General features: G+C 35.9%; 1 protein-coding gene and 1 pseudogene across 1 annotated transcript in view; one reads left to right on the top strand and one right to left on the bottom strand.

Moving 5' to 3' along the window:
• LOC132684348 (uncharacterized) overlaps positions 1–26,231 on the bottom strand; it is a 351,939-nt gene that overhangs the window by 298,123 nt on the left and 27,585 nt on the right. The gene's annotated exons all lie outside the window — the stretch shown is intronic.
• On the top strand, positions 25,465–25,867 carry LOC132684122 (ribose-phosphate pyrophosphokinase 2 pseudogene; annotated as a pseudogene).

Here is a 26,231-nt window from a genome sequence, read left to right as displayed (position 1 = left end):
TCAACTGGCTACTTTTTTAAAATATCCATTGATAATTATGAACTTAAACTGAGCTTCTGAAAGGTGTGATTTCAAATCAAGCAGAGGAGGTGACATTTTTTAGGAATAATTTTTCTCCATCTAGTGAGATGAAAATGCACTCTTGTGGATGCCAAACTTCTTTAAGGCTTCTGTAATGAATATAAAAGTAAACACATTTCAAGTTTGAATTCAATTCCACCTGAATATATTATAGGGCAAGTATGTCACATCCAATATTGAGGGAAACATACAGCTTCTTAGGAAATGTAAACATTTCTACTCTAGCAAGTCTAATCTGATTCATCATCATCAGAGAGAAAGAAAGAAAGAAAGAAAGAAAGAAAGAAAGAAAGAAAGAAAGAAAGAAAGAAAGGAAGGAAGAAAGGAAGAGTTTGGAAAGATTCTAAAGATCATTAAAAGTGACAGAAAATGCTATTAATTTTTGCATTTTGACTATAGAATTAACAACAGGAAAGATTTTAATTAAGGTTATACTCATTGTTACATGATCTTTTCTAATGGTATCATTATGAGGAATGTGTGCTCCTGGCAATAGGTTAAAGACAGTCTCTATAGACTGTGATCCTTCTTCCTCAGGGAAAGTGCAGTGGATTCTGAACAGTGGTTCCTGATTACTATGGAGGGACTGGTGGGGTCATGAAAAAAAGAGGCATAACATAGAGTCATTCTTATTTACTATTCGTTTGAAAACAATTCTGTGATAGCCCACTGCACCTGCTTTTTGCATCACATGTCGTCTTTTGGCTTCTCCCTGTGAGTATTATGGACAGCTAAAAGTTTTGTTCAGAAATCTCTACTCATCTTTGGACGTTGTGTGCAAACTAGCCCATTTGCTACTTGTTTTCCAGCAAGCCACAGTTATAGCATGTTATTTGACTACATTATTGAATATCACTGCATCCCTGAACTATTATTTTGGGTTGCTATTGTTCTCCTCCAGCTCACCATTTAAGAAGCAGGTGACTTTATCAGGCCCATTTCAGTCACGAAGTACATAAGTTGTGTGCCATGAGAAATTTTCATTCAAGATCCTGTCCTGTCACTGCTGCTGAGATAATTAATATAGCTGGATGATCTTGAGTATGTTGCTTACCCTCACTAGGCTTTCGATCTCTCATCTGCTATTAGGGTTATAATTTTTACTATCTGGTTCTCCCCACTTCTACACATCTTGTGGATCCTACCTTACTTGCTCCTTGATATGAAGTGGCCAAGTGGTCAGGTGACTGGCTTTGGGCAGCAAAATACAAATAGAAGTGGCATGCAATACTTTGAAGCAGAAATTTTAAGTGTCAGCATGCAATCTGCAACATTTCCTTCCTAACTTGGCAATTACAAAAGCATTATTTAAATGGTGCTTCTGTCAGCCAGTAGCTCTAAGTAACTAGAAAGAGGAGAGCCCCTGGTCAACAAGAATGGATATATAGCATTTATTAATTTAAGCCACTGAGATTCATTTGCAATGCAGTATAATCTAGCCTATGGTGGCTTACTTATAGTGAGTACAACTTTCACAATACTAATTAGAAAAAATTTTCACAGAAGCATCCTCTGATCTGCTGTATTTTGGGTATGAGTAATGATGTCAACAGAAAGAAGTAATTCTTAGGCAAATAAAAGAATGCTTTTGCATCTTGGACCCCAATCAGGAAAATGAAAAGAACATTTTCAAATGTTCAAAATACCTCTCCTAAGTGTAGTACAGCAAAGAATGCAGCACATATAAAGACTATACTGGTCAGATTAGAGAAAAAGAGGGTGCCCTGTGAGCAGAGAGGAAATTCATTTTGGCAGTATATACACTAGAAACAAGAATTCTAGCAAACTTAGAGAAGAAGGCAATCATCTCTAACAATTCACAAAAGTGATAAAGGGTGCACTTTGAGTATGTCCATTAGTAGAGACTGAAAATTAGAGCCCAGGTAAAAAATAAAAACTGTTAACATCACAATATATAAGGGAGTAGAACAAAACCAGTTCAGAAGGCTGAAGTAAACCAAGAGAAGAAAAAGATATCCAAACAAGACCAGAATCAAATTTAGAAAATGACTTTCATGTCTCTTAAAATAAATTACAAATTTTATCAGAACCCTAAGATATATTAATTATAGTTGTTGTTTATAATTAGGCTTCAATTAATCACATAATACAGGATTTCTTTTGCATTCTGCAAAAAGTCACAAATTAAAGTGCACCTGGGTGGCTCAGTCAGTTAAGCATCCCACTCTTGATTACAGCTCAGGTCATTATCTCATGGGATCAAGCCCCACATCAGGCTCTGTGCTAACAGCCTGGTTGGGATTCTCTCTCCTCTCTCTCTCTCTGCCTCTCTCTCTCTCTCTCTCTGCCTCTCTCTCTCTCTCAAAAATAAATACATAAACTTGTTTTTTTTGAATCACAAATTAAAGAAATCTGTGGTTACTATAAGTACTATCAGATACCTACTTTGAATGAGATCTATATACCTTCTAATGGTTAAGTCAAGGTTTTAGTGCCCATAGTAAGCACACCATAAAAAATGCATCAGGTACATAGTACTGCTCTATCCAGTCTTATTTCTCTGTACGGTACATGTCATGAAATCAATGGCCTCTAAAACACTTGTCAAATAAAGAGTGAGATGAATACAGATCTCAGTTTGAACTATTCCTAAAACAAACTATATTAACAGTCTTACTTCACAGATCTATACTTACAATTGTTTTAGCTTGCTCTAGTGTCTAAGGCCATGTTGGTTACTACATTCTATCTGCTAGCCACAAAGCTCTGTATTCACTTGACATGCCAGCCTTGTAATTATAAAAAACAGTGATCCATTATAACAGAACTCCAGGGAACTCCACCTAAAAAATAAATGTGGAACTCTGTTATGTAGAATTTTAAAAATCAAGGACTACCAGTACTTGTCTAGAAAACGGTCATTATTCCTTTTTATTCATAATTGCTACTCCTCACTGTGTTACTATGTCCATGTTCAAATGCCTAGAAAATGGCAAGGCTTAAATTTAGGGACTTTTTAACAAAAAAAGGCTATTCTTTTTTTAATCCACACTGCATCTATTTAATTAAGCAAAGGCCATTGAAAGATTGTCTTCCAATCTTAACAAAAGATTGTCTCTTATGTCCCTTCCCATATTCTCAGCCAATTCTAACTGCTGCTGTAGATTTTGTTTTTGTGTCCTTGGTTTTAGACTTTCTACTCACAGCCTTCCATTCTTGGCTTTGTCAACAATAATTTTTTAAACACTTTTTTTAGGCCAGATACTTGCCTAACCTCTGGAGCCTCATAGATGGTCCCTGGTTTCCATGATTTTAGAATCTGATGAAAATGTTCACTATTTGGTAACGTTAAAATGCAGCCTTCCTTCACTCTTTTCTGAGCATGTGTAAGTGCTAGAAGCACCCACTTTCATTTTCATAAAACCATGAGACCACTGGAGTCTCTGAAAGTTGGGGAGCCATGTGGGGAAATTCACCAATACTGGTTGAATTTGCAGGATTCCAGGGTTCCTGTAAACTATGAAGAATGTGGTAGAGAAAATGTAAGTAGAGGGAATGATGTGAGATTTCACTTATGGGTAAAGTTCTATGAATTCTGACTTCTAACATATAATTGAATATAAACACCTTTTCCACCTATAAAGGGGAGAATATTGGGTGCTTTTCAGTGTAGCTTTCCAAGGCTAAAAAGAAAATTATAGAGATATATTGTGTGTATAAAAAAATCACGAGAGAGAAAAGTAATAACTTTCAAATAGGGTTAATATGAGTTATATCTGTGAAGGGGAATGACTAATAAATTTTACGCCTCAATGAAACATGCATGCTCTTATTTTACTATGGATGTCTAGTATATGAGTTTCTCTCAAGGTTCTCAGAACACATTTTCAATAATCTCTGAGGTGGGTTTTTTTTTAACTGAAACCATACAGTAGAGACAGAGAAAGAACAAATACATGGAGTTTCAAGGGTTACAGAATGATGCATGCTCTATTCAGTGTCTATTTTTATATCTGTCCATGGGATTTGGGGGTAAAAAATCTCATAAACACCTTCTGAGTGTCCCAGTTTAAACTATTTTATAATAGAACTAGTTTTAAGCTTCATATTTATAGGATACATTGAAAAGTTGGATCAACACAGAAGAAAATAATCAGGAGAGAGAGAATTCTAAGGACTATGCCCATTGTGGAAGAGCTGATAAACTGAGTATTTTAGCTTAGAGAAGACAAATGAAGAATTGCCAGGCAGCAGGGGCAGAAAAACTTCATTTTTATTGTTCCATGAGATCAGTCTAGAATCAATATGTAGAAAACACAAGGATCTGAATGAGAATGTGAAAACAAGGCTGTTTAACAATGGGAAAAAAAACCTTTCTTAGGTGGGGAATCACCCTTCACTTAGAGTATTTTAAAAAGTGTACAACCAAGTGGCCCTTCATTTAAAGAATTTTTTTAAGTGGTGCATACCTCACCAAATTTATAAAACATTTTTGTTGAATCCAGACCAGGAACTGTGCTGTTAGCATCATATGGATTGTGTCATTTAGTAATAACAGTAACACCTTGGGATCAGAATTACGGTTATGTCTATTTTTTCCAGGTGAGGAGACCAAAGCTTAAAAATACTTTTAGGGGCGCCTGGGTTCCTCAGTTGGTTAAGCATCCAACTTCGGCTCAGGTCGGTTCATGATATCTCGGCTTATGAGTTCGAGCCTCACATCAGGCTCTGTGCTGACAGCTCAGAGCCTGGAGCCTGCTTCAGATTCTGTGTCTCCCTCTCTCTCTGCCCCTCCCCCACTCATACACTGCTTCTCTCTGAAAAATAAATAAAACATTAAAAAAATTTTAATAAAAATAAAAATACTTTTATAATGTTTACAACAATATTAACACAAGGGGTGAGGGAATGGAACTACAATGGTGCAAAGTATCTGTATAATATTGAAATCAAGTTGGTATTAATCCAAACTATAATATTTGAAGTTAAGATAGCAAGAAGAATCTCTGGAGCAACTAATAACAAAATAACTCAAAAATACAATAAAAGCAGCAATAAGGAAATGAAAATGATATACTAGAAAATGTCTGTTTTTTAAAAAGAAGGTAATAATGGAGAAATGGAGGAATAAAATACAACATAACACATAAAAAAAACAAATATGGACATGGTAGACATAAATCCATCTTTATCAGTAATGACATTAAATGCAAATATAATACACACTCCAATCAAAAGACAGAGATTGGCAAAATGAATAAAAAGAAAAATGACCCTCTACAAGAGACACATTTTAAATTCAAAGACACAAATAAATCAAAAGTAAAGAATGAAAAAAAGATATACCATGTGAATAGTAAGCAAAAAGAGAATTGGAGTGACCATATTAATATGAGACAAAATGCAGTGCACCTGGGTGGCTCATTTGGTTAAACCTCTGACTCTTGGTTTTGGCTCAGGTCATGATCTCACAGTTTCATGAGTTTGAGCCCCACATAAGGCTCCTCACTGGCAGTGAGAAGCCTGCTTGGGATTCTCTGTCTCCCTCTCTCTCTGCCCCTGCCCCACTCATGATTTCTCTGTGTCTCTCAAAGTAAATAAATTTTTAAAAATACATGAGACAAATGTTTAAGAGAAAAAAATGAAATCAGAGACCAGGAAGGACATATTATAATGATAAAGAAAGCAATTCTTTAGAAAGACATACAATTATAAATGTATATACATTTAACAAAAGAGCTCCAAAATGCATGAAGCAAAAACATGACAGTATTGAATGGAAAAATGAACACTTCAACAAAACAGTCTTCAGTACCCCACTTTCAATAATGAATAGAACAACTAGGCAGAGTATCAGGAAGAAAACAGAAATCTGAACAACACTATAAAACAATTATATCTAATAAATCTATAGAATACTATCCAATAATAGCAGACTACACATTCTACTCAAGTATACATGGAACATTTTCCACAACAGACCACATGTTAGGTCATAATCAAGCCTCAATAAATTTAAAAAGAATTTAAATCATACAAAGTATAATCTTCAACTATGATGGAATACAGTTAGAAATCAGTAACAGGAGGAAATTTGGGAAATTTGCAAATATGAAAATTAAACACCTTCCTAAAAAAAAGGAACAAAAAAATCATAAGACAAATTAGAAAATACTTTGAAGTGAATGAAAAAATAAAACATCATTAATATTTGCAGATGCTGCTAACAAAGTGCTTAAAGGAAATGTTATGGATGTAAATGTCTATATTAAAAAAATGAAGTTCTCAAATCAATAGTACAAGACTTTGACCTTAAGAAGCTAGAAAAAGAGCTTCTTAAGGGCGCCTGGGTGGCTCAGTCGGTTAAGCAGCCAACTTCAGCTCAGGTCATGATTTCACGGTCCATGAGTTCGAGCCCCGCGTCGGGCTCTGTGCTGACAGCTCAGAGCCTGGAGCCTGTTTCAGATTCTGTGTCTCCCTCTCTCTGACCCTCCCCTGTTCATGCTCTGTCTTTCCCTGTCTCAAAAATAAATAAAACGTTAAAAAAAAATGTTAAAAAAAAAAAAGAAGCTAGAAAAAGAAAAGCAAACTAAAACCAAAGCAAGTGGAAGGAAGGAAATAATAAAGGTTAGAGCAGAAATAAATGAAATAGAAAACAGAAAATAAGCAATAGAAAAAAATCAAAAATTGATTGAAAATATCAAGCCTTTAGCTAAACTGACCAAGGAAAACCAGAGATTAAAATTACTAAAATAAGGAGTAAAAGAAGGGACATCAATTTCAAACTTACAGAATTAAAAAAAAAAAGATTAAAAAGGAATGCTAAAAACAACAGTACACTAACAAACCAGATAAACTAGAGGAAATGAACAAATTCCTGGAAAGATACAAACTACAAAAACTTACTTTAGAAAAAACAGAAAATCATAACAGACCTATAATAAGTAAAAGAGATTGAATTAGTAATCAAAAAAGTCCCACACAGAAAAGCCAAGACTCAGATAGCTTCACTTGTTAAAAGTGTTATAAGAATTAGTATCAATCCTTCACAAATTCTTCCAAATAACACAAGATGATGAAACACTTCCCAATACATTCTATTTGACCATCTACCATGATACTAAAACCAAAGAAACCATAACAAAAGACAACTACAGACCAGTGACCTTTATAAATATAGACGCAAAATCCTCCATAAAATAGCAGCAAACAAAATCGAGTAACATAAAAAAATAAAAGATTATATACCATGATTCCATATCATGATTATATCATGATTATAAAAGATTATATATCATACTACTAAGTAGTATTTATCACAGGAATGAAAAGTAGTTTCCACAAATGACAATCAATGTGATATACCACATTAACACAATAAAGAATAAAAAGCACATGATCATCTTGATGGATGAAGCACATGAAACAATTCAACACCCTTTCATAATAAAAACATAGTAAACATGAAACAGAAAGGAGCTTCCTTAACTGGATAAAGGCCATCTATAAAATGGCAACAGTTAACCTCATACTTAATTGTGAAAGACTGCTTCTTTCTAAGATCAGGAACAAGATAAAGATGTCTATTCACACTTCTACATTGTACTGGAGGTCCAAGCTATGGCAAATAGGAAAGAAAAAAAAATAAAAAGCATTCGGATTAAAATGAAAAAAGATGATCTCCATTCACAGGAAACATAATCTTACCTAGGATTAAGAAATCCTTAAAAAAAATCCACAAAAAAAAAAAGTATAGCAAGGTTACAGGATACAAATTCAATATATAAAATCGGTTATATTTCTACACACTAGCAATAATATCTGAAAAAGAAATTAAGAAAACAACTCTATTCAAATAGCATCAAAAAATAAAATACTTAGGAACAGATATAACAAGAGAATGTATAAGACTTGTACATGGAGGAGCACCTGGGAGGCTCAGTCAGTTGAGTGTCTGACTCTTGATTTCAGGTCATGATCCCAGGGTTGGGGGATTGAGCCCCACACTGGGCTGCTCACTGAGCATGGAGCCTGCTTAAGATTCTCTCTCTCTCTCTCCTTCTGCTCCTCTCCCCCATTCACACTTTCCCTCTAAAGTGGAAAGGTATCATATGTTGTTCATGGATTGAGACTTAATATTAAGAGAGCTATACTTGCCAAATTAATCTAGATTCAATATACTCATTATCTCCATGTCAGCTGCCCTTTTTACAAAAAGTTGGCAAGAAGATCTTAAAATTCATATGGCTGCAAGGAACCCAGACAAGCCAAAACAATCTCTAAAAGGAAGGATAAAGTTGGAGGATTCACACTTATAAGTTCAAAACTTAACCACAAAGTTCCAGTGATTAATACAGTACGGTACTAGTATAAGGGTAGATATATAGAACAATGAATGGAATAGAACTGTAATTCCAAACATACACTTTCCGCTTATGGTCAATCAATTTTCACAAGGGTGCCAAAGCAATTCAACAGGTAAAAAAAAAATCTTTTTAAAAAGAATTCTGAGCCAACTGGATATCTATATGCCTAAGAATGAAGTTAGATCCTTACCTCATACGATATACAAACGTTAATTCAAGATGAATCACAGAATTAAATGTAAAATCTAAAACAATAAAACTCTTAAAAATAAACATAGGAGGGGCGCCTGCGTGGCTCAGCCAGTTAAGCGTCCAACTCTTGATTCCAGCTCAGGTCATGATCTCACAGTTTGTGAGTTCAAGCCTCACATGATGCTCTGCACTGACAGTGCAGAGCCTGCTTAGGATTCTCTCTCTCCCTCTCTCTGTGCCCCTCTCCTGCTCATTCTCTCTCTCTCTCTCTCTCTCTCTCTTTCTCAAATTAAATACATAAACTTTAAAAAAAAAAGAAATTAACATAAGAGTCAAATTTCATGACCTGAGATTAGACAATGATTTCCTAGATGTGACATCAAAATCACAAACAACAACAAAAACAGATAAATTACACTTCATCAAAATTAAAATGCTTTCTGCTTCAAAGTCCACCAACAAGAAAATGAAAAAAAAAAACTGAATGAAAGAAATATTTGCAAATCATGTATCTCATAAGGGACCTGTATTCAGAATATTTAAAGAATTCTTACAAGTTGGCAACAAAAAGATAATCAAACCAATTTAAAAATAAAGCATTTCAAGATATTTCTGAATTTATACAAATATCCCAATAAGCACAGGAAAAAATACCCAACATCATTAGTCATTAGAGAAATGCAAATCAAAACCACAATGTGGTATCAATTCACACACACTAGGATGGCTATAATAAAAAACACAAACAACAACAAGGGTTAGTGGGACTGTGGAATGATTAGAGCCCTCATACAATGCTGGTAGAAATTTAAAATTACACAGTCACTTTGGAAAATGGTTCCGAAATATCTCAAAACAAAACATAAAGTTACCACTTGATCCAGCAGTTGCACTTCTAAATATATAACCAAGACAACTGAACTTGCACAGGAATGTCACAGCAGCATTACAGGAATGAACAGGAATGTCACAGCAGCTATTCACAATGGCCACAAAGTAGAAACAATCCAAATGCCCACTGACTGATGAATGAATAAATACAATGTGTCATATCCACAAAATGGAATATTATTCAGTAACAAAAAGGAATGAAATACTGACACATGCTACAACATGGATGACCTTGAAAAGTTAACACTACATTAAAGAAAGTCTGTGGAGTAGGGAAATATGGAGAGAACTGACACTAGGTATGGGCTTTCCTCTTTGCAGTGATGAAAATACTCTAAAATTGGATACTGATGATGGCTACTCAACTTCAAAGGGTGAATTTTACATATGAATTATATCTCAATAAAGTATTTTAAAGCTTTTAATAAATAAATAAAAGACAGCTGGATTACCAAAAAAGTGCCTAAAGTCACCAGCTAAAAGGCAAAGAAGCTGGGAAATACACTATTTCTATTATAAACCCATTTTAATAACCATTTTACTATGCTATAGCCATATCTAAGCAGTAAATTGGAAAAGATCACCAAAAAGAGGTACACCGTCTCTAAAATTCCTGAATTCTATGGTTTAGTGCAAAAAGGTTGTATAGGTTTATACCTTACTAATAAGGAACAAAGTGGGTACCAGGAATAACAGACCCCAGTGACTTTAATGTAAAATCAGAATCAAGAGCTAACTCTCTGAACTCACATTGACAAGTAGTTCTCAGCTTAAAAGAAAATACCTCCCCACCCCTCAACGCTGGAAAAACAATTCCCTCCAATATATAAGACTGGCCACTATTGACCTAACTCCTCTATTCATACCTTAGTCACTAATACCCCACTTTTCAACACTTCGCATATTATTAGCCTTCACAAATAAAACTCCCTACTCCATCAAACACTTCTACAATCTGCCTCACAAAAGTATCTCCATGATTCCAGAAAAAACTATGTTCAACAATCAAGTCAATCAACAGGTCAAGTAGTAAAAACTGAGATGTCCAATCAATGTTTCCCAAATGCAAAATCTATAAGGCACAGATTTCTACAATTCTACAGAACAGAGAACAGAAATAAGAAAGCCTGGGAGGGAGGACCAGGATGGAGGAACAACATGGAAGTTTTTTTGTGTCTCACATCCCTGAAATACAGCCAGATCAACACTAAACCATCCTGCACACCTAGAAAACTGATTTGAGGATTAACACAACAATCTGCACAACCTGAACCACAGAACTCAACAGGTATGTGGTGTGGAGAGGTGAACTGGGGAAGAGAGAGAAGCCATGGAGGGCAGGCAGCTGATGGAGATGGGGTATGGGGAGAATACGGGAAAAGCACCACCCCCAAAAGCAGCTGGAGAGAAAGTGGAAAAGTGGAAACAGCTGCAGGGACTGAACTAAAAAGGGAGAAAGGAGAAAGCTTAAATTCCATTAAGAATCTATAAACAGAGTCTGAAACTCTGCAGCCCAATAACCTGGCAGTGCTCTGGTGAGAAGGGCGAATCCCCAGAAGCAGAGTGAAGTCCAGCAGTCTTTGAGCCACATGAGGAGAGGCAGTCCCCCTACTGGGAGGACATCTGGTAGAGGCTGTGTGGCTCCCCCAAAGGCAAAGGCCCCAGTGGACCCAGGAGAACAGCCACATTCGCTGGTGACGGAACAAGGTCATTGGGGGTAAAGCCTGGTACCAGATGTGTGTTGTGATTTGCCATAATCCCTGAAACGCTGCTGCTACACAATAGCATGAACTTTTTCTGGGGTGGGCTGGCACCCAGCCACAGTCTCTGGGCATTGGCAGCAGCATGGTCCCATGAACATTCCTGGGTGCTGCCGGCACCTGGCCATTGCTCTGTGAGACCCTCCCACATAGGGGCAGAACGGGTCAAAGATGCAGTCCCTCAGGAGTAAGGGGTCGGAACAAACAGCCACATCTGAGACAAAACGCAGGAAGGAGGTGCTGCCTGGGACTTGGTCATGGACAGTGTAAAAGCAGGGAGTGGACGGAAGCTGAAGACAAAGGAAGAGTGGGTGATTGCTGACCAGGGAGAACAGAGTTCTGATACTAAAACTGGGTAGCTGGGTGATGCCATTTTCACCACTCCTGCACATATGCATACACACCTACAAGCACCACAAAAATCCACCCCAGTAAGCTAAGCAGAGCCATCTAGTGGAGAATGGAGCCATTACACTAAGCCCTGCCCAACTGGGCCAACTTCCCTCTTCAGGAACACAAGTCTCTGCCTGCTTAGTTTATGGGCTATAAAGCACTTCATAGTTTGACCTGCAGGGGAAAATGAAGTAATTTCAATTATATTAAAGTCTGTTCACTGGTCCATCCATTCAACTTTCTTTTTTTTTTTCCTCTCTTTTTAGTTTCTTTTCATTTTCTTGAATACATAAAGAAAATATTTTTTTTATTTTCAATTTTTATTAAAAATATTTTTCTTTAATTTTTTTCTACTATATTTTTTACTTCTGTGTAAATTTTTTCAAATTCTATTTTACTTCAATCATTTCATTTTATTCTATTTCAGTGGATTCATTTTTTCATATTTTCAAACGATTTCCTTTTTTTTTCCCCTTTTTGTCCAATCTATCAAGCCCCTTTCAACACCCAGACCAAAACACACCTAGGATGTAGCATCATTTATTTGATTTTGTGTGTGTATGTGTGTGTGTGTGTTGTTTTTAATTTTTTAATTTATGTTTTTACTTTAATTTTTTTCTACCTCATTAATTCTTTTTCTCCCTTCAAAATGACGAAATGAAGGAATTCACCCCAAAAGAAAGATCAGGAAGAAACGACAGCCAGAGACTTAAACAACACAGATACAAGCAAGATGTCTGAGCCAGAATTTAGAATCACAATAAGAATACTAATTGGAGTCAAAAATAGATTAGAATCCCTTTCTGCAGAGATAAAAGAAGTAAAAGCAAGTCAGGATGAAATAAAAAATGCTGTAACAGAGCTGCAATCTCAAATGGATGCCACGGCAGCAAGGATGGGTGAGGCAGAGTAGAGAATCAGCAACATAGAGGACAAACTTATGGAGAAGAATGAAGCAGGAAAAAAGTAAGAGACTAAGGCAAACGAGCATGATTTAAGAATTAGAGAAATCAGTGACTCACTAAAAGGGAATAACATCAGAATCATAGGGGTCCCAGAAGAGGAAGAGAGAGAAAAAGGGGTACAAGGGTTATGTGAACAAATCATAGTGGAAAACTTTCCTAACCTGGGGGAAGACACAGACATCAAAATCCAGGAAGCACAGAGGACTCCTGTTAGATTCAACAAAAAACTGACCATCAACAAAGGATATCATAGTCAAATTCACAAATTACCCAGGCAAGGGAAGATTCATGATAGTAGCAAGGGAAAAAAGTCCTTAACCTACAAGGAAGACAGATCAGGTTTGCAGCAGACCTATCCACAGAAACTTGGCAAGCCAGAAAGGAGTGGCAGGATATATTCAATGTGCTGAATCAGAAAAATATGCAGCCAAAAATTCTTTATCCAGCAAGGATGTCAATTCAAACTAGAAGGAGAGATTAAAAGTTTCCCAGGAAAACAAAAATTAAAGGAGTTTGTGACCATTAAACCAGTCCTGAGAGAAATTTTAAGGGCAACTCTCTGAGAGGAGACAAGATTAAATAAATAAATAAGGGGTACAAGATTAAATAAATAAATAAATAAATAAATAAACAAACAAAGACTAGAAAGGACCAGAGAACACCATAAGAAACTCCGACTCTACAAGCAGCATAATGGCAATAAATTCATATCTTTCAGTACTCACTCTAAACATCAATGGACTCAATGCTCCAATCAAAAGACACAGGGTAACAGAATGGATAAGAAAACAAGATCCATCTATATGCTGTTTACAAGAGACCCACTTTAGACCTAAAGACACCTTCAGATTGAAAGTAAAGGGATGGAGAACCATCTATCGTACTAATGGTCAACAAAAGAAAGCCAGAGTGGCCATACTTATATCAGACAATTTAGACTTTAAAACAAAGACTGTAACAAGAGATAAAGAAGGGCATTATATCATAATTAAGGGGTCTATCCACCAAGAAGACCTAACAATTGTAAACATTTATGTGCCAAATGTGAGAGCACCCAAATATAAATCAATTAATCACAAACACAAAGAAACTCATTGATAATAATACCATAATAGTAGGGGACTTCAACACCCCACTTACAACAATGGACAGATCATCTACTCAGAAAATCCACAAGGAAACATTGGCTTTGAATGACACACTGGATCAGATGGACTTAACAGATATATTCAGAACATTTCATCCAAAAGCAGTGCACATGGAACATTCTCCAGAATAGACCACATACTGGGACACAAATCAGCCCTCAAGAAGGACAAAAAGATCGAGATCATACGATGCATATTTTCAGACCACAATGCTATGAAGCTCGAAATCAACCACAAGAAAAAATTTGGAAAGGTAACAAATACTTGGAGACCAAAGAACATCCTATTAAAGAATGAATGGGCCAACCAAGAAGTTAAAGAATAAATCAGAAAGTACACGGAAGCCAATGAAAATGATAAGACCACAACCTAAAACCTCTGGGACGCAAAAAAAGCTATAGAAATCCAGGCCCTAAAGAAGAAAGAAAGGTCTCAGATACACAACCTAATCTTACACCTTAAAGAGCTGGAAAAAGAACAGTAAATAAAACCCAAAACCAGCAGAAGACAGGAAATAATAAATATTAGAGCAGAAATTGATGCTATCAAAACCAAAAAACAGTAGAACAGAATGAAACCAGAAGCTGACTCTTTGAAAGAATTAGCAAAATTGATAAACCACAACCAGTTTGATCAAAAAGAAAAAGGATCCAAATAAATAAAATCGAGAACTAAAGAAGAGAGATCACAACCAAAAGAGTAGAAATAAAAATAATAATGAGAATATTATGAGCAATTATACACCAATAAAATGGGTAATCTGGAAGAAATGGGCAAATTCCTAGAAACACATACACTACAAAAACTGAAACAGGAAGAAATAGAAAATTTGAACAGACCCATAACCAGTAAAGAAATCAAATTAGTAATCAAAAATCTCCCAAAAAGCAAGAGTCCAGGGCCAGATGGCTTTCCAGGGGAATTCTACCAAACATTTAAGGAAGAGTTAACATCTATTCTCTTGAAGATGTTCCAAAAAATAGAAACGGAAGGAAAACTTCCAAACTCTTTCTATGAGGCCAGCATTACCTTGAGTCCAAAACCAGACAGAGACCCCACTAAAAAGGAGAACTATAGACCAATTTCCCTGATGAACATGGATGCAAAAATCCTCAACAAGATATTAGCCAACTGGATTGAACAATGCATTAAAAAAATTATTCACCACAACCAAGTGGGATTTATACCTGGGATGGAGGGCTGGTTCAATATCCGCAAAACAATCAATGTGATAACATCAATAAAAGAAAGGACAAGAACCATACGATCCTCTCAACAGATGCAGAGAAAGTATCTGACAAAATACAGCATCCTTTCTTGATAAAAACCCTCAAAGTGGGAGAGAGCCAAAGCATTAGAGACTGTTAAAAACTGAGAACAAACTGAGGGTTGATAGGGGGTGGGAGGGAGGGCAGGGTGGGTGATGGGTATTGAGGAGGGCACTTTTTGGGATGAGCACTGGGTGTTGTATGGAAACCAATTTGACAGTAAATTTCATATATTAAAAAATAAAAAAAAATAAAAAAAAAATAAAAAAAATAAATAAATAAATAAAAAAAACCCTCAAGACAGTAGGGATAGAAGGATCACACCTCAAGATCATAAAAGCCATATACAAAAGACCCACTGCTAATATCATCCTCAATGGGAAAAAACTGAAAGATTTCCCCCTAAGGTCAGGAAGGAAGGAAGGAAGGAAGGAAGGAAGGAAGGAAGAAAGAAAGAAAGAAAGAAAGAAAGAAAGAAAGAAAGAAAGAAAGAAAGAAAGAAGGGAGGGAGGGAGAAGGAAGGAATAGGAGGAAGGAAGGAAGGAAGGAAGGGAGGAAGGAAGGAAGGAAGGAAGGAAGGAAGGAAGGAAGGAGAAAGACAAAAGAAAGAAAGAAAGAAAGAGGGAAAGAAAGAAAGGAAGAAAGAAAGCCAGCCAGCCTGGTAAGAGGGAAAGGGCACTTAAATATTCACAGGCCTCTGCCAGCTATTTATTCTATTCAGGACACTGAGAGTACAGGTGTTTCAGTCTTAGAATAAAGCAAACATACAATGATTTTCAGAGTTTGAAGACACCTCAGAAATCAAACAAATCAACCTCAGTGTTTTACAGGCTAGAAAAGTATAGTGCAAAGAAAAAAACACATATGATTAGCTCACAGTTAGCTGCAGATGTGGGGCCTGAATGCATGTTTCTTGATTCATGGACCAGTTGTCCTTTTGCAGTTTTAGCTCCCATGTCTTCAGAGCAAATGCAAATTGTTTGAGAAACTTGTCCTTTTTTAACAATACAAAGTACGCAGCCTAGAAGTACAGTCCAGATGAGGAAGTTTAAATTACTCCTCCTGAGCCTCTAAATTGCTCAGATAGAACCCCAGCACCACGAAATCTGTTTTCCTGTCAGTCTCAGATTTTTCCCTAAATGTAATACTACAAAGGTAGGTTAACTGTCTCAAAGACATGACTCATTGGAAGATGAACACTGAGTAATGTCCTTTACCCAAGAACCAAGAACTCAACATTGTGGATGATTCAAGAGAATAAGAATTTCTTCACCATTATTCCCTTATAACATTTCTCTTCTGTTCCTCTTTGCTGTTCCTGAACTCCTTTCCATTTCTCCTTTCCATCTCTCTACCAAAAAGTCCAAATATACAGCAGAGAGATTAGGACAAATCAGAGAGGTGAAGATTGAATTTTCAATTCTCTTTGCTCCCCATAAAGATTCTCCCTGTTCTCTGCACCCAACAAAGTATATGAACAAGCTTTTCACTTACTGCCTGCTTTCCATTAGTTCAATCCTCATTTCTTTTCAGCTCTTGGCACTTTGTATATAGGTACAGTCCTCTCACAATTTTTCATAAAATAAAAACCTAGTAGTGGGAGTGAGGAGCATTGACATTCTGATCATCTATTATAATAGTAATATTTTGTTGTTTTTTTTTTTTAATTTTAAACAAGCTGCAATTTGGAAAAGCAATGTGTTTTGTTTATCATGTCAAGTTCTTATGAAAGTATTTGAGTTGGACTTCATCCAAAATCTATAATTCACCATGTAATGCATAATTTTGCTGTCATATGGCTGCAAATTTTGACACTTATTTTGCCAGAAAACACAGGTATGAATATGAAAGAGGCCCCCTCAGAGATTTATTGCTTAATATCCCACTAGTCCCCAGTCTTTCACTGTCAAAGCTCAGCCATCCATTATTTACCAAGCAGATTTTTTTGCTCTTTGTTTCTGCTCAGATTCACTTAAAAATCACCCTTTGAAAGATCCATAGCCTAGTTTTAATTGTTGTTAACTGTTTCAAATCCCTTATTATTAAATGTCATAAACTGTTCTGGATAAAGATTTTCACAGCAAAAATTAATATAGATGATTTTACAATTCCCTTAAAATGGTCATAGTTGTATATATTAACAATAAAACTTTTTATTATTTCAATTTTTGTATTATTTCAATTTCAATGAAAATCACTCCTTCTCGTCTGGCTTATCTGCCCCAAAATACTTTGCTCCAGGTATACAAGAATCATTATTGAAATAAAAATGGGCACTTTTCTAACCTAACAACTATTAAAATTGAAATAAGTCCAAAATTCAGCATTTTCTGGGTTAAATTAGTGCACTACTTCAGTATCTGCAATTCAAATAAGTCCTCTGAGAAATTGGCCTCCATAACCAGTGACGTGCTGCTGAACTGAACAGATCTCCAAAATATCCTAACAGATTTCTTTCTTTCATTGTAGAATTGTTTCCATCTGGTGCTTAGATATTAAACCTGGAATATGTAAAGGCTCTCCCCTCTCACCCTGTTTGACTTCCAAATGCTGGCAAATAATATGCATTGTCAATGAATTGAGGATTAAAATTGTGAACTTAACTGTGTAGTTATAAGATGCACAATTTTAAATGATAGATCTTCAAAGTGGTGGATTTTTTGTCTTTTAATTCATCTTTCAAATTTGGACATTTGAAGTGTTTGTTGTTTGTAAAATATTCTAACTCAAACCTACTTTGTTTGAAAAAAATAAAAGTCTTTTTAATTTTTTTTCCAAGTTCAGAATGTTGAGAAATGAATTTATGAAGGCCAGTTTTTGTGAGTATGCATATATTCATAACAGAATGGGAGCATCTAAAAACACATGTATCTATTTGTTTAGATAGATGAGTGGATAGATATTTAGATGTATACATGTAGAAGTTTCCAAGATCCTGGGTCTATGGACAACAATTTCTTCATGAGAATTTTAGGATCCTTCACAACAACAAAAAATGTCTGACTTTTAAGACTGGCAACATTTTTCATAGTATCTTAATTAGAAAGCACAGAGTTACTTCTAAGAAACATAATTGCTTCCAGACATATTTAAACCACTAGGGGGATGTTTATATGAAATTAGCAATAAGTCACAGGAGTGAATAAACCAGTTCTATGCACTGAATGTTGCAGTGTAAAAGCTGAGGAGCACACATGGAGAGTTATAAGAGAACCATGTGTAAGACACAATCATTATGTTCAATCTCTTCCTTCTTGTTGTTAGTCTTGCAACTTCTACCCATCCCTCTTTTATTGGCATGGATCTTCCGTGTCTTCCAGAGAACACAGTTATCCAGTTCTCTTGTTCAAATCTTCACACTTCATGCCTGGCCTCCCTTCACTGTTCTTTTCTTTTTAATATCCCATCATAATACTTTCTTCACATTGTCTCTTATTTAATTGCTTTCTTGAATCTCTTTCTCTTAAATTTGATCTGCCTTGATCTCCTGGAATATTTTCTGATGTACTTCTCCATTTCACATTCATTTCATGGCTAGTTAAAAAAAAATAACTGAGTTCTTGGGGCACCTGGGTGGCTCAATCGGTTAAGCATCCAACTCTTGATTTCAGCTCAGGTCATGATCTCATGGTTTGTGAGACTGAGCTCCACATCAGGGCTCTGTGCTGATAGCATGGAGCCTGCTTGGGATTCTCTCTCTGCCCTTCCCCCACCTCTCTCTCTCTCAAAAAATAAATTTAAAAAAATGTTTAAAAGTAACTGAGCTCCTCCTGTACAGCACATGAAACTACTTACCATTTCTATTCACTGTGCTGCTCCATTTAACTGTAAAAAAACTTTTTTTTTGAGGAGACTCACTGGAAAGGAATTGATACAGCTTTGGAAAGGACAGTTAAGAATGTTTTGCTGAGAAGTATATAATTACTTGACTGATTCTAACAAACATTTGTGGGAATCTTTTAAAGCAATTTTGTTCAGCTAAATCTCAGTTGGACAAGCATCTTGACCCAAAAACCTTCAAACAAAAAGATTCATTAAAATGAGAAAGAATTTTCCATAAAACTTCAAGATGCCACGCAATGAATTTCTATAGTTGCCTGCCATGCAAAATATTGTAGTATAAATTTAGAGATAACATTATAACTAATGTTCTAAAACAGACATTCTAAAAAACATTATATATGCTTGGGGCGCCTGGGTGTCTCAGTCCATTAAACGTCTGACTTCAGCTCAGGTCATGATCTCATGGTTCATGAGTTCGAGTCCCGCATCGGGCTCTATGCTGACAGCTCAGAGCCTGGGGCCTGCTTTGGATTCTGTGTCTCCCTCTCTCTCCAACACTCCCCTGTTCACACTCTGTCTCTGTCTCAAAAATAAATAAACATTAAAAATAAATAATAAATAAATAAATAAATAAATAAAATTCCATATGCTTTATTTTTTTAAGTTTATTTATTTATTTAGAGAAAGAGACAGCAGGCGAGCAGAGGAGAAGCAGAAAGAGAGGGAGAGAGAAAATCCGAAACAGACTCTGCATTGTTAGTGCAGAGCCCAATGTAGGGCTCAAACTCACCAATCATGAGATCATGACCTGAGCCAAAATCAAGAGTAGAATACCCAACCAATGGAGCCATCCAGGTGCCCCAATATTGTATATGCTTTAAAATAAAATCTGAGAAATACCCAAAACACCCATTGCAGTTGGCATCATATGAATATTATAGAAAATCACAATGTGTTCTTCTTGCTCACACAACAAACACAAAATATCTATGATAAGAAAGAATTGGGGTGCCTGCATACCTGAGTCAATTTCAGCTCAGGTCATGATCCCAGAGTTGTGGGATCAAGCCCTGTATTGGGCTCCATGCCAAGCATAGAACTCACTTAAGATTCTCTCTCTCTCTCTCTCTCTCTCTCTCTGCCCCCTCCCTGCTTGCGCTAAATAAAATAAAATAAAATAAAATAAAATAAAATAAAATAAAATAAATAAAATAAAATAAAATGAAGGAATTGATGTAATGGTTTTGTGTCTTTTCATCTATTCAGAAAGCAGAAAGAAAAGAGAACTAAATTCATCTGATGAAAACTTGCATTTTCTTTTGCCTCCCTTTTCCCTTCCTCTCTCCCATCTGCCCTCCACTTCACCCTCCATCCCTTTAAGTTTTCTCCATTTGTATTACAGTGGCACAGATTCAGAGAAGGGGTGGAGTCTGGTATTTTGGGTGGTCTTAATAAACCTTTAGTCTTTGGCTAACCTCTCCTTAGACTGAAAAGTAGCCAAGAATTTCCAATATTAGGAAGAGTCACTTTGAAGAGCTATACATGTATGACGAAGTACATGTCAATATATCTGCTCTAATTTAATAAACAAAATTGAACAACAGGGCCTTGTCAGCCAAAGCAACAACTATTTCTCCCAAACTTAAAACACATCCTTGTGTAAGTTATGGTTCTTATTTGGTTATTGTGTTCATTTATTTCAGTTTATTGTTTGACATCTCCCACCAGCTGAGCCAGGAAACTCATGGCAGTGCTTCAAAAAGTAACTCCACCCTACATTTAGTTTTTAATTTGTTCTTATTCTTTACTCTTTTAAACTCACAAAGTTTCATGGAATAAGTGCCCAAGGAAGATAGCATTTGCTTTTTATTTCTAAGCAGTTTTAGAAACCATATATAAAATCTCCCTTGCAGCTCCTCCTTTTTGTTAGAAAATTATATTAGATTCATATGTGTTTTGAGAAGTCAGTTGTATATTTTAATTAAAGGGAGAAATAAAAAGTCCTTTCTCCTAGTGGGCTTACAAAGAATGCAGAAGTTATTTCTCCCAATAATAACTTAACAAATGATGTTTTAGTCCCCTGAATTAGGGTAAAGATGAGGGGGAACAGTCATCTGTACAGTGAGTATATATTATCATGGACTTTGAAAGTGCCTATCTTTTTGGTGCTTGGCAACACATAGTAAAAATATCCACAAGGGAAAAAAAAAAGTCAATGTTATTTCAACAAAAATAGCCAAACTGTTTCCAGACAACAAAATAGCAAATCCATCTAGGCTCACTGGTGCATGTCTGGACGTTCCAAATGAAACCTTGCATCAAAGAGAAAATGTGAGCACTTTCCTATAATATCAATAAAAATTAAACTACAATTGGTACAACTTTTAAGAGTTACAAATTTCCACTATTCTAATCCCTAATTCTTAAGAGCAATCTTTTTTGTTTGATTGTACTTTTGTCAGAAGAAAGAAAGAGGATATTTAAAATGAAGAATTTGTAATACAACACTGATTTCCTTTCTTAAGTGGTTGTCACTACAAAGAGCGCCAAAACTTTGTAAACTTGATCAGGCTGGTACTGGAAAATGTAAACAACACTACAAAATAATGATGAGAACATTTATCCAGGTTAGTACAAATAGATAAGACTTGCTTTTAAATGAAAAATTCCATGGAGACTAATGTACAAAAGGAGGGAGCATTTCAAGCTCACACTAGAAAGGTCATTGGCAGGGACCAATTTCATAGTATTTAGCATACCTGTCCTGGAACAAAATAGGGCTAAGCTGATTGAGCACGCATTTGAGTCTACAAAGGAATAAGTCCAGGTATTACAGATTAATGTTTGAAGAACTACACTACCTACTTTCAACATTCTCTTTATATATTTTGAGTTCTTGAATGAGTTCTAGAAGAACTCTATAACCCAAACCATTTTCAAAATGATAATGCACAGGAAAGTCCCCATATAATCAATCCTCTCTGAATGTGCCTCTGTTCCAGAAGAATGTGAGAAATTAGGTTTCTCCAAAAAGTGAGAAACCTAATTTCAATGATGATGACTTTTCCTTATTTTCAGTTGAAAAAGGGAAAAGAACTAACTTTGAATTTGAAGTTTTACAAGTCTACATTTTGAGAATATCTTTTTATCCTGAGAATACTTAGAAGAATGTTAATAGTTACTTGCTAACTAATTTGGATATAAATTAAAAAAATAAAGTTAAAAAAATAGTTAATAGTTACTAATGTTGACTCTATTTCAATATGGTAGACCGAGCATATGCATCTAATTACAATATTTTCTGGAACCCTACTAAAACTATAGTAAAGTATGCTTTTAGTAAAGTATTTTTAAATAAAAACCACTTTATTGAGCTATGACTGACATACAAAAAGTTGCACATATTTAATACATACTACTTTATGAGTCTGAAGATGAACATATGCCCATGAAGCCATCACCATAATCAATCTCATAAACATATCGTCACCTCCAAAAGTTGCCTCCCACCCTACTTATTTATTCATGTGTGTATGTGTGTGATAAGACGGTTTAATATCCAGGAAATGCAAATCAAAACCATAATGAAATAACACCTCATACCCATTAGTATGGCTATTATCAAAATACCAAAAGATAACAAGTGTTGATGAGGATGTGGTGAAAGGGAACTCTTGTACACTGTTAATGGTAATGTAAATTGGTACAGCCTTTAGGGAAAACAGTATGGAGTTTCCTCAGAAAAATGAAAAAACAGAATTACCATATAATCCATCAATCCTATTTCTATGTATATACTCAAAGGAAATAAAATCACTATCTTGAAGAGATATTTACACTCTCATGTTTGTTGCAGCATTATTCACAGTAGCCCTATGGAAGCAACCTATATAGCTATTAATGGAGGAATGGATAAAGAAAAATGTGGTATGTTTATACAGTGTGATGTTAATTCTGCCTTAAAGCGGAAGGAAACCCTGCCATTTGTGACCACATAAAAGAACGTTAAGGACATTATGCTAAGTGAAATAAACCAGACAGAAATAGACAAATACTGCATGATCTCACGTATATGTGAAATCGAAAACAGCCAAACTCATAAAAGCAGAGAGTAAAATGGTAGTTATCAAGGGTTGAGGATGTGGGGGTAAATGGGAAGATGTTGGTCAAAGGGTACAAACTCTCAGCTATAAGATGAAGAAGTTCTGGAGACCCAATGTACAGCATGGATACTATAATTAGTGGTAATGTGTTGTGTATTTGAAACTTGCTAAGATTTCTTACCCAAAAAAGGGGATAAATGAAAGAATGAACTGTTACTACAAATATATTCCATGTGTCCATAAGTTAAGACAAGGAAGATTTTTTTAAACCCAAATCAAACTTTAAAGATAAAAATTATATGATGGGTATGTTAATTAACTTGATTACAACAATCATTTCACAGTGTATATATATGTATCCAATCACATTGGATATCTTAAATATGTATAGTTCTTATAAGTCAATAATACCTCAATAAAACTGAAAAACACTTACCAGGCACTGAAAAACTAGGAAAATATGAGTCACACTGAGAAAATAAATAAATCAATATAAACTGAACCAGAGCCACTGTTAGAATTAGGAGACAAATACATTAGAACTGTTATTATAAGCGTGCTGGGTGGCTCAGTCATGATCGGCTCAGGTCATGATCTCACGGTTCATGGGTTCAAGCCCCACATTGGGCTCTATGCTGACAGCTCAGAGCCTGGAGTCCGCTTTGGATTCTGTGTCTCCCTCTCTCTCTCTCTCTCTCTCTCTCTCTCTGCCCTACCCCCGCTTGTGCGCTCGCTTTCTTTCTCTCTCTCAAAAATAAAATAAACTTAAAAAAAACTGTTATTATAAATATATTCCACATATTCAAAAATTAAGACATGAAAATTGTTTTTTAAACCCAAATCATGGCTTAGTCAGTTAAGTGTCCAACTTCAGCTCAGGCCATGATCTCATGGTTTGTGGGTTCGAGGCCCGAGCCAGGCTCTGTGCTGACAGTGCAGAGCCTGGAGCCTGCTTGGGATTCTGTGTCTCCCTCTCTCTCTGCCCCTCCCTCGCTCGTACAGTGTCTCTATCCCTCAAAAATAAACATTAAAAAAAATTTTTTAATTAAATTGAAAGAATCTCTAATATTTAAAAACTAAGAAACATAATTTTAAATAATCCACAGGTCAAAAAAAAAGTAGAAAGAAAAATTAGAATGTATTTTAAACAGAATGAAAATACAATCAATTATTATGGGTTAAATTGTTTTCCTCCAAAATTATATTCAAGTTCTAAACCCCCCAGCATCTCTGAATGTGACCTTATTTGAGAATAGAGTCATTACAGGTATAATTAGTTAACTCAAAATGAGATAATACTAGATATTATAATATTAAACTGGATAATACTGGATAAGGTGGGCCCTAATCCAATATGACTAGTGCCCTTACAAGAAAAGAGACACACAAAGAAAAGACATCACACGATGACAGGCGCAGAGACCAGTATAATGCACCCGCAAGCCAACGTACACCAAGGATCACTGCTACCATCAGAATCCAGGAAGGGGTAAGGAGGACTGTACCAAGAGACCCAGAGGGAGCATGGCCTTGCTGACACCTTGATTCATGACATCTAGCCTCAAGAACTGTGAGAGAATAAAATTTCTTTTGTTTTAAGTCACCCAGTTTATAACACTTTGGTACGGCAGCCCTATGAAACTAATATGACATATCAAAAAGTGTGGGATGTCACTAAAAAACAGTACCTAGGGAGAAATTTAAAGCACTTATTGCTTAATACTGGAAAATGAGAATCATCTCAAGTCACTGACATCAGCTTCCAAAGTAGAAAAAAGAAATACAATAAACTTCAGAGCCTAAATTATCTAAAAATCAGAATTAAAAACAAAAACAAAAAAACAATGAAACCAAAAACTGGTTCTTTAATAACAAAGATAAAATTGACATACATTCTAACCAGTCTATTAGGAGAGAATAAAGGAGAGTAGACACTAGTTCTCCCAATATCAGGAGTAAGGGAAGTAACATAACTATACATTCTAAGAATATTTAAAAGATAATAAAGGAACATTTTGAACATCTTTATGGCAATAAATTTGGCAACTTAGAGGAAATGGACAAATTCCTCAAAAGCCACAACTTCTAATGGCTACAAAAGATATAAAAGTTTTATCTATGAAAAATATTAATTGTAGTTAACTTTCTCACAAAAACAAAAATTCCAGGCACAAATAGTTTTACAGATCATTTCTCCCAAAATTCAAGGAAAAAAATAATACCATTTCTGCACATATGCTCCTAAAAAGTTAAAAAGAAATAAATAATTCACAGACAATTATATAATGCCAGATTCACCCTGACATCAACACCGGACAGGGACAGCGTGCTTTCCCGCTCCAGAGCCGCGGCCATCTCTGCCACGCCCAGTCACATGCTCACACTAGGACCTGCATGCCTCTCAGACCCAGTGAGTCTTTGACATTCCAGTGGATAATCTGTACGCAGAGCCTGTAGTCCTGCAGTGGATTCAGGAGAATACCGCCAAGTGGAGGAACTGTATTATCGGTTCACCTGATGCCAGAGGAGCTAAAAGGGTCACATCAATTGCAGACAAGGTAAATGTGGAATTTGCCTTGATTCACAAATAGAAAAAGAATGCAAATGAAGTGGACCGGATGGTTCTTGTGGGCCACATGAGGGACCACATGGCTATCCTTGTGGACAACATGGCTGACATGCGTGGCACTATCTGCTGTGCTTCCAACCAGCTACTCTCAGCAGAAGCCACCAAAATTTATGCTGTCCTTTACCCACAGGATCTTCTCTGGGCCAGCTATTTCCAGAATAATGCTGCCTTTGAAGCTGTTGTCACAAACACTATTCCATATGGGGTCAAAGGAGACACTGTTCCAAGATTCAGGTTATTGATATCCTGATGATCTTGGCTGAGGTAATCCAAAGGGCACACAATGGTGAATCTGTGTTTTACCTGTTCAGCCACATACCACTATAGATCCCAGATGTAAGGTATGAATAAAGCCCACTTTGGCCTCTGAATTGCCAGAGTTTTTCTGACTTTTTAGTTTCAGGACTCAGCAATTATAGGATAATGCAAAAGCACCCAATCTTTGTATACCCCAAGACCCATTGTTTCCCTCTCCTTAAGCTCAAGTCCATTTATTTTCAGTTTGAGGGGAGGGTAGTGGTTATTTGATTTTTCTAAGTGACCTGCTGTTATACATGTTTCATCATCCTGACTTGTCGGATAGGTGACCTTTTTCTTTGTTTTATCAGTACTTTGAGGCCACAAGTTTCAAGTATATAATTACATTGCAGAAGTTCATAGTTAATATATTCTGAAGGTGCCAGAGATGACT

The sequence above is a fragment of the Panthera onca genome, chromosome C2 (assembly GCF_046562875.1).
Source record: "Panthera onca isolate mPanOnc1 chromosome C2, mPanOnc1 haplotype 2, whole genome shotgun sequence".
Taxonomy (NCBI): Eukaryota; Metazoa; Chordata; class Mammalia; order Carnivora; family Felidae; genus Panthera; species Panthera onca.
The sequence above is the reverse complement of the archived record's forward strand: the minus strand, read 5'-3'. Positions and strand labels throughout refer to the sequence as shown.